We start from the raw sequence: 11,221 nt of genomic DNA, 5'->3' as shown, positions 1-11,221 counted from the left end.
ATTTCCTGATCTGTGTGCTTGTAGAGGATGTGTTATCTTTCCATGAGCGTTTTTTACGAAGGCATGTTGTTTGCTTGGCCTTTTTCTTTGATAAATCTGAAGGATAGTCTTTGAGGTCTGTTTTATGTAATCATACGTAGGTTATGCTCAAAATAGAAGAGTTATTCAAAAAGTCATCAGATACATAGCCGTGTCCATTACCACAGGGAAAACTTGATGTAAAAGCGTCATCAATAATGTCGTGAAGGATTTTAGAAGGAAAGGCAACTCTAATGATTTCTATGTTTGTAATAGACAGGTTATATAAAAGTTTGTAGGTAATGCATTTACAAATGATTTTGCTAGATCTTGTTAGATTGATTTATTAGATATTTATAACGTGATTCATTAGTATCACGGTTTTAATGAAAGATTAATATTAAAAGGTTGCTTTAGTTGCTCAGAATATTTCACATGGATTTTATATCATTTTATTCCTAATAAATCCTTGGTAATTAGGCAAAATGAGAGATTAGCTATGGCCTGTCTAAATGTGAAATAAAAAAAAAGTAAATAATCACTGATAGAGATTAGTCTGTAATTTCAAATCCTGGGAAAATGAAATCTACAATAAGCTGAAGATAGAAAATTTGATATGAGCAAAGCTTTGCTTGAATAAAGATCTGTGATTGTATCTGCATAAGTTATGGTGTTCAGTGTAGATATATGGACGTTACTGCGTCTGAAGATGAAAAGCACATTTAGCGGGATGCTGACTTTTGTTGTTCATCAATATTTTGTCCTAAAAGCTATGAGATTATGACGTCAAAGATGATAATATGTGTTTGGTAAAGTGCTTGCACTTCTCTTTGATCAGTTTCTTGAAATCCATTGTATTGCACAATGACAGGTTTTCCTATTGAATTGGCACTATGCAAATATTAAATGGTAACCAGGAATCATTAGACAGTAGTAATTTTAAATTGATATTTGGAAAAAAACATTGATTTTATTAATGAATTGGGAAATTAATTTGATGAATATTTACAGCAGTTCACTATTTCTTCATTCTTCAGTTCAGAGCCATACAAATTTACATTTGTTGTGTGCAGATGTCTCCTCAAAACATTCTATTACCTAGAATCTCTATTTATGTATGTGTATGCTGGATTAAAAGAAATCATTTTGAAGTGTAATCCCTTAATGTCTGAGTTAGAATCCCTTTTTATGATTTTTATCTCTTGGAAAAACTTTGAGTTTTATAATGAGAGCCAAGCGGACATGTTGGCTTTTAGGGGCTAGGCAGGAGGGTGTTTCTGCTCCTGCCAGACACACCATCGGCTCGTCTTCATCCAGACGAGAAGAGTCTCTCTCTCCTTCTTGGTATTGTACTTCCAGAGCCTAACACTTCCTCTGCAGGGAAAGCTTAAAATTGTTAGCAGGTCAAAATTTACAAGTTTGCTTTGGTAAATAACAAAGAGTTAAGTATTCATCATCTGGTCTTCATCCAGAATTAAGAAGAGAAAGTCTCTCCTTCTTGGTATCGTACTTCCAGAGCCTAATACTTCCTCTGAAGAGAAAGCTTAGAATTGTTAGCAGGTCAAAATTAACAAGTTTACTTTGGTAAATAACAAAGAGTTAAGCATTCCTTATTTAACAAATTTCCATGAATTTTAAACATTCCTTTCTATTTTTAGTGATATACTGAAATGCAAAATATATGTAGAAAATTGTGCTGAGTACTGAGAGGTGCAAAGGAATAGATTATTAGCTCTTGTACAGGTATAGAACTTTTAGCTTTATGAACTGTGAAGCAGATATTTTGGTAATTGTATTGCTAGACCATTAGTTTATTGCTTTTATTCAGTATGTAATGTGTAGCTTTTCATTATTGTTTTATATTGTAACTGGAAATATTGAGATTATATTGTACAGTAGTACCTCGGTTTACGAGTTTATTTCGTTCTGGGAGTGAGCTTGCAACCTAACATGCTCGTACTCTAAAACATTATTCCTCTTAAATAAAGGGAATTCACTTTATGCATTCTAGAAGACCAAAAATACATATATTCACTAATTTTTAAAGGTTCTGTAATGGTAATTATTGAACAATTTATAGTCCATGATATCAGAAATGAATAAAAATTAATAATTCACAATGAGAATACTGTAAAAATAATTGAGAAATTAAATCGGATGTAAATGTTTTCACTAAGGAAAGCCTTTGTCTTATCTGCTTTTATGCTCACTTTTTTTCTATCTTGCCTGGTTGTTTCTAGACTTGCAGTGTAATCATATTTTATAATCCTATGTTTTAATGTATATTCATATTGCATTCATCACTATCATTCCTATAGCCAATTTTTGGGTTCTGGCTATACATTTTTAAATATTTTTTCCTTAGATTAATTTATTTTATAAAATTTAATGTAACATGTGGAGGCCATTTTGTTCTAAACATTCTACATTACATTTTTTAAGTATTGTTTCTTCTCAACTAATGGTAATATAGTAGTAATATGATAATAGTGTGTGGGCTTTTGTTATTCTGAATGTTATAGTTCATTCATTTATATATTTATATGCGTGTATATCTTGGCAGGCATAGGTGACAGTTAACTCCTGACCAAAGGTCTTCTTGTCGGAGTAACAGACTGGTAAACTTTCTTGATTCGTTTGTATGTCTGGAATTGGGACCTATTTTTCAATATTAAGCATTCCAAATTCCTCATTGTTGCCATTATCCAATCTGAGTCGAAGTTTCCGAAAATCTCTTTAACCCTCTCTTCTGTAAATATGTAAATCTGTGGATACAATCGGGTCATAAACGACCCTCGGTGCGCTGTCCCTTTTCTTTGACGTGAGGTTTGACATTACATTATATAAAGACTCATCCAAAGAGTAAAAACCAAGAGACTTTACTGTTCAGGACAGATTAGAAATACCCTGTAACTGGTTAAGGGCTTACCTCATTTTCTTAATTAAATCAGCAGAAAAACAAAAAATTATTAAAGAATTAAGGCAATAAATGAATTATAAATGCTTATTATTAATCGTTGACAATATGGAAACAAAATCAGATATAGAATGCAACTGCTTAGAACCTGAAGATCTTTGGCCATGTGCAAAAAGCTACTACTACTTTTTCTTGTTAAATTATTTATATATACAGTATGTGTATTTGTATATGTATATATATATATATATATATATATATATATATATATATATATATATATATATTTATATGTGTGTGTATATATATATATATATATATATATATATATATATATATATATATATATATATATATATATATATATATATATATATATATATATATATATATATATATATATATATATATATATATATATATATATATATATATATATATATATATATATATATAATTATTTATTTATATATATAATGTATAAATATATATTGTATATATATATTTCAGACTAGGCCAGGGCTTCCTTTACTAATGAGGTTATACCTGGCCTGTAATTAACAGATATTTCAATTTTAATTGAAAATTTGATACTTTTTCACCTTACATAGATGAGGTGTAAGGAATTTTCAGAATCCAGCTCAGTAAATCTCCAAGAAAAGAACGTTTGACTTACGAACCTTCATAGATAAGAACCTGTGTGCAATATTTTTTTGAACTTCTTTTAAAAGTATTTTATTATGCCGAAATAGATGTAGGAATTCATGAGACATTTGTAGGCTAATTCACTAGTCTTAGGCAGTTGAGGATAATGAACTTTTCGACTTGAGAACCCACTCTTGGAACGCATCTCGACCAGTTTAGGGGACTTAGTGTAAAATGTTTGAAACTGTGAAGCATGAAAATAGTTTTAAAAAGACTGATTTCCTTCAAGTGACATGTTTAGATGTCTATTTTATATTGATTTTTAAATTTCTGGTAAACAAATACGCAAGATGATAAAGAGTTTTAATGTATTTATTGTCTTTAGGTGTAAAAAACTTGATACGCATGATTTTTTGTAGCCGTCCCTAAATTAACTCCGATGACCTGCGGTAGAATTAATTGTACTGTATATGAAAAAAGGATTTCATAGCTATGGTATTTTTTTCTTTTGTAAATAGCTTAATTTTTTTCAGTATTTTACAGTGAGGCAAGGAATATTTGATAGTGTTGTGTTGTTGTCGTGTTTTTTACTTCTCGTATCTTCATTTGACTAATGATAGTTGTCTCATATCTTCATTTGACCAATGGTATTTGGCTATCTTTGTTTGACCAATAATAATTGGCTCATATACATTTGGCCAATGATAATTGACTCCTATCTTCATTTAGCCAATGATATTTGGCTATCATTTTTTGACCAATGATAATTGGCTCATATCTTCATTTGGCCAATGATAATTGGCTCATATCTTCATTTGGCCAATAATAATTGGCTCATATCTTCATTTGGCCAATGATAACTGGCTCATATCTTCATTTTGCCAATGATAATTGGCTCATATCTTCATTTGGCGAATGGTAATTGGCTTATATCTTCATTTGACCAATGATATTTGGCTAACTTTATTTGACCAATGGTATTTGGCTATCTTCATTTAGCCAATGATAATCATTTAACCAATGATAATTGGTTATCTTTTTTGGCCAATGATAATTGGCTAATATGTTCATTTAGCCAATGATAATTGGCTCCTATCTTCATTTAACCAATGATATTTGGCTATCTTTTTTGACCAATGATAATTGGCTCATATCTTCATTTGACCGATGACATTTGGCTATCTTTATTTGACCAAGGATAATTGGCTCATGTCTTCATTTGATCAATGATAATTGGCTCATATCTTCATTTGATCAATGATAATTGGAATATATCTATATTTGACCAATGATAATTGGCTCATATCTTTATTTGACCAATGATATTTGGCTCATATCTTCATTTTACCACTGATAATGGCTCATATCTTAATTTTACCAAGGATAATTGGCTCCTATCTTCATTTTACCAATGATAATGGCTCATATCTTCATTTTACCAATGATAATTGGCTCCTCTCTTCATTTCGCCAATGATAATTGGCTCATATCTTCATTTGACCGATGATATTTGGCTATCTTTATTTGATCAAGGATAATTGGGTCGTATTTACACTTGACCAATGATAATTGGCTCCCATCTTCATTTGACCAATGAGGTTTATATCTTCATTTGACCAATGATAATTGGAGTATTTACACTTGTTCTAAAGTTTCAAGAGTATTGTTGACTGATCATTTTGAATGTTAACAAGAGTAGTCACTTGACTGATTGTTTATAAATACTATATGTATAATGGGGTTCTACCAAGGTCAATTTTTTTAAAGGAAAGTTTTATGTTTTTCTTTTTCAAAACCATATTAAAGAGTATCGAGTTAAATAAAGAAAATCATTAGATGAAAAGCAAATAATATAAATCAGATTCACTTATTAGAATAGCCTTTAAAAAGCAACGGAATAGAAATGTGTTTTAAATATATTTTAGGTAATACTGTACCTCTATTTCCATAACTACATTTTTGTGCATAGAGTACACATTTTTGTATGAAGAGTCTCTTATTTCAAATCAATTGTATCCCCATGTATAAATCAAGGCCAGTTTACTGAAATGAAGAAACTTGAATTGAGTGAAAAAAGGGTCTTATGACATCAGTTGTGCTCTAAACTTCTTAGTGATTGCTTGCAAATGAAAGAGAATAATAACTCTACTGCCATACATGTGATGTAGGCTAATATAGTATACATTGTACAGATGCAAGGTAGGATGTTCATAACCAAATTTTATCAATTTGATTTAAGGACTAGTTAATATGATGTAATCGAATGGCAGGGACGAATCGATGAAATAAAAAGAGATAATTTGTCAAGGTGCTAGAATTAAGTTTCGTGTGCTTTTATAGGTTTGGCGTGGTTTAACCTATTATTGTTTAATGATATTTACATGATAATGTGAGTTCATAACTCATGGTACTAATAGTAGAATTTAGTAAATGTTGACTGGACTTCAAAATCCTTTTGCTACGGAGTCAAATGCTGGTTAAGCAAATGCTTTGTAACATTTGTAATGTAGCTTTAGCAATGATTTTGATGGCACCGTATTGATAGATAGTTGTTGATGATTAACTGCAGGTTTGGTTAAAGTAGATTTTTATTTGATTTTATTCCATTTATTACTTTTAAATGGTATCATATGAATTCATACATGATATATACTGTATGTTAAAGATTTAATGTGATCTTTTACAATCTATATCATTCTGATTTGGTACGTCTACTTGAAAAGATTTTACTACCTCTTTCCTTTCATATGGATCATTCAGTTTCATTTGACATTATGTAAAGAATATTTGTGTTCTTGAGCTCCTATTTTAAGTAAATTTATTTTCATTTAAGAAATTGATTACCAAAATTCTATTTTATTTTTCAATATAGATTTTAAATTATATATATTTCAGGCTATTTTAGAAGTCTTGTTGTTATGGATATTGACTTTCATGAGGTGTGTTAAAGTGGGCAATTTAGTTTCAGAAAATCTAAATTTATTGAGCACAGTGATTTTTCATATTTGTTTAGTAAGCACTGAAAGCTCTAAAATCACTTTGACAATACCTTAAACCATACAGAAATTTGAACATTCCAATCCAAATGTGATATTTAGATGTTTTAGTTTTTCTTTTGGATTGAAATAAGAGTACCTGATACACTGTATCAACAGTTTTAAAAGATTTTATTTTCATTAGTAAACTTATGAAAGAATTATTCAGAAAACAACAGTCCGCTTTAAACCTTTGAAATATGGTTTTATGTGCTCATGTCCATACAGTAGAATGTTGTCCTTTCTTAGAGGAGATTAAATTACGTAATGTGGTTAGGTTTTACATCTCCATGTTCCATGTTCTAAGTGACTGTACATTCCAGGAGCATATTTTTTATGCATTTAAATTTTGCAAACCAGGTACAAACTGTTAAAACAGTGAGAAGTTATAATATTGTACAGTGTTTGGCTATACAGTAGTCTTTACTGTGTGCTATTTCTGGTATTAATAAATTGACACAAAATGTTCCCAATCCCACACAAATCCTAAATCCTATGCAGTAGTTTGTACAGTTCAAAGTGTATCATTGGTGTTTTGAATATATTCTCCACTGTTTGTTGTTAATGCAAATCATTACGATGTTTATAGATCACATACAAGTGTTCTAAAGAAAATGGGTTGATACTAAAGCAGTTATGTAAGATACTGACAGGGTTACTTTTTTAGAATGAATTGTATTTCACAATTCTATGTGAGGATCTTTAACTCTTTGTATTGCCTGATTTAATTGCAGGATACTAGTGCCATGTAAGTGCTGTTTGGTGCAGTTTTTTTTAGCTTTTATGAATTAAATAAGATTTAAATTTTTTTATATTCATGTATATGTCATATATGTAATCTGACCTCATATGAATATATTTTTCCCACTTGCCAGTTTATGTTATTCTTTTATGTACATTGTCATTTATTCCATGCAAAATTAAGTTTCACATAACGAATGAACCTCCTTTTTTTGGTTATCCTTTATTGCTTACTGTAGGAGTGGTTAGCTAAGAAACAGTCATTTTTTAAAGGTTAGTATCATGCCTCTAAGGGGATATTCTGACTTGTGTTATGGTCTCAGATTTTGCTTGAATAAGCAAGCAACTGAACACATTGTGGTTACCAGTCTAGGAGTCTATACTTCATGTTCTTCTTCATTCATCATCTTTGGCTTGTCATTATGCCTTTTTCTTATAGTGTTGCTTGGATACTAACTTGCTGTTTTGCAGATAGGCAGAAACTGGTATTTTATTTAATATTTATGGTTTTAACTTGATTTTAGATTATCCTTTGGCAGTCATTTTAGGATTGAAGTTGTAATATTTCTAACTTGAGACCTGGATATAATTTCCCTAATTTTTTACGGGTACTAGCTTTATCTTAGAAGATTATATTTGTTATTTTGTTCCTTACAACATACTGAGCAAATGTTTTGGGTGTATTTGTTCAGTTATCAGTGGTCATCACCATGTTAAGTTTTGGGCTGCCATCAATAGGAGCATTTTCTTTATTTATTTATTGACAGAAATATGTTCTATCCACTTTTGTGTGACCTTTGTATTATGGAAAGGAATATGACCATGGGATCTTGCATTTGAGGTGTATTTTGTATCCAGGAGTCGTGGGATATTTTGTTGAAGTCTTGTAACAGGGCACCTTTATGAGCTGGATCTCAAATCACACCAGATCATGACTTTATATTGGGTGGCAGAACATGTTTCCTATTCCTTTTCATTGATAGACTTCAGGGGGATGTAATCTGCTATGACAGAGGTTTGTGCCACCAACAACATAGGATTATGGTTATTTTATGAAACACCATAAAAATAAATCTTGGTACTAGTACAGTAATACCTGTATAAGAGACATCAGCTCATGATGATTAATAGTGTAGGTTCCAGAGATATTTCAACTTTCTGTCATAGAAATTCAGGTGTCTGGTTTTTTGGTATGCTGTAATGCTAAACTTTAGATCCGTTGAAAGAGGAATTGCTTCTAGTTATGCATTGCTTTGGCATAAGAAGGAATATTTACTCTTATTCCACATCCTGTTATTGCATCATGGCAGAAATACCAAGTGCTTGAGAGTTATGCAGGTACGTCTCATCAGGCAACTGGAAGCTATCACATCAGACAGCCATGGAGGCAATTTGGATGCATAAGTGGACACAAAATGTTAGACAACACTGGGGCAGTTATGCTTGCTTTTAGCATGGAACACAGCAATGCTAAACAGGTGTTGATTATGTACTCTTAACATGCAGCAATAGAGCCACATGCTTGTGTGTTGTCTATCTAAATGGGAACATGACCTCATGGTGCATGACAGGGATTTGATACTAGGTCAGATGTAGGATATTCATGAGATATTAGACAAGTGTAGACTGATATCCAAGTGGGTTAGGGCAGAATTTAGATCCGCTGGCAGCTGCAAGAAGTCGAGCAACGTATTCTTATGGGTAGCGTGGTACCGGTGATCGTAAGTTAATATTTCAAGATCACATTGGAGAGTTAAGAATTGCTGATTATACTTTATTCAAAACATATTTTGGGAATAAGAGCCAGATATTCATTTTAATATGGTATAAAGCCTCCCAATTGTTCTTTTCCTTCAGTTCTTGTGTAAGAAATATTAGAGAGAAAAGATAAGGAACTTCAGAACACCAACTTATGAGATAATAATTTGATTTTTCACAGTTTCAGCTTACAAAATTTCAGACTACAAATTGACACTGGTTAGGAGGCTCCCTGTTGTTGTGCGATATCCACCAGGGAGTATAATATGTGCTCTTCTTTTAAAAGAATGACTGTACAGTTTTAACTAACTGGTTAGGCTGTGAGCAATGATACCAAAGTAAATCAGAGATATTTGTGAAACAAAACTTTGTAAAATTATTTAGTTTTCCCTTTTTGAGTTAGTATTTGGTAATGACTTATTGTTTGTTATAGAGGTGTTGAAAAGTTTTAGTATTTTGGAATAAAGAAGTTTCAAGAATACATAAAGTATTTTTCTTTGTACCTTTGGAAAGTTTGTTTAGTAACCTTTATTGATTTTTGTCATTGTTTTAATGGTCCCATTTTGAGATTACAGAATCAATTATGCTCTATTTTTATTACCGACACCCTTTAGGGGTGAGCGAGCTGGATATATTCCTGGCATTCCATGCAACTTTTTTCTCTGGTATATTTAGCAGTAGTTATACCTTTGAAATGGTGCTTCAAGGAGCATTTCACTGGCCGACACAGGTTCTTCGCCCAGAAATAGATTTTTCCCTTGTCAAAATCCCTTATATAGTAGTTTGGAGTTTAGTAGTGAATTCTGTTAAGATGAATTTCAAAGATAAAAAGATATTACCAGATCGGCTATGAATCTATGGTAAATATATTGGTTTAGTACCTGCTCTTCTGAAATATCTTTCAATATTTCTAATTTATAATAGTTTATATTTTTTGTTAATAAGAAAAAGGAAGAGTGAATTTCTTACATGGAGTACATTTTTACTACCTGTTTATTGCCTTCATAAAATGTGTAGACGTGTTCATTTATATTTATTGGCAGATCTCATTTGGGTTTCAGTGAGTGATCTGTTATTGACTGGCACCAAGGTATGCAATACAAAACAAAACTATGAATAATTTTAGGCACAGTTTATCGGTTTAAACAGAACCAAATCTTTTTTATGGTAGGTAAAAAGCCATATTGATTGCAATAAGATTTGTTTAAACTTTCAATTTTAGATCATTCTATATCAATACCATTAAAAGTAACTAAGTCATTTAGATTAATATGGATTTCAAAATTATTTGCACATGCATACAGTATATATAATATACGTATATTGTTAACACTTGATAAGCATAAAATGGATGTCACGCCAATAAAGGAGAAATAAAAAAAGAAATTTGGAGATAAAATTATTGGTGTTTTTATTTATAACTTAATGGCTTGAAACATACATACTGTATGTATACAGTATATCATCATCATCAGCTGTAACTAGTCTACTGCAGGACAAAAGCCTTGGACATGTTCTTCCACTCCTGTCTGCTTATAGTCTTACTATGCCAGTATATACCAGCAGATTTTCTCTGCTTGTTAATCCATCATCTTCTTTTCCTTTCCCTGCTTCTTTTGCAATCTCTAGGAACCCATTCTGTTATTCTTAATGTCCTTTTATTATCTGTCATTCTCATTATATTTCCTGCCCACGTCCATTTCTTTTTCTTGCCCATGTTCATTTATTTTTCTTGCATGCTGTTAGAATATCCTCTACTTTACTTTGCTCACATAACCATGTTGCTCTTTTTCCATCTCCTAGTGTTATTCCTATCATTATTCTTTCCATAGCTCTTTGAGTTGTAACTAGCTTATGTTCTAAGGCTTTAGGAAGGCTCCATGTTTCCAATGAATAATTTAATACTAGTGGGACCTTCTGATTAAATACTTTCATTTTCAGAGAAAGTGGTATTTTACCTTCCATGATCTCATTTTGTTTACTAATAGCCCTTTAACCCATGCTTATCCTTCTCTTAATTTTGGTCTCATGTCCTGGGAAAATGCTTACTGTCTGTCCTAAGTATGTATTTTCATTAGTAATCTGTAGAGGTTGTCCATAACCCTTA

Source organism: Palaemon carinicauda, chromosome 6, assembly GCF_036898095.1.
Source record: "Palaemon carinicauda isolate YSFRI2023 chromosome 6, ASM3689809v2, whole genome shotgun sequence".
Taxonomy (NCBI): domain Eukaryota; kingdom Metazoa; phylum Arthropoda; class Malacostraca; order Decapoda; family Palaemonidae; genus Palaemon; species Palaemon carinicauda.
The sequence above is the reverse complement of the archived record's forward strand: the minus strand, read 5'-3'. Positions refer to the sequence as shown.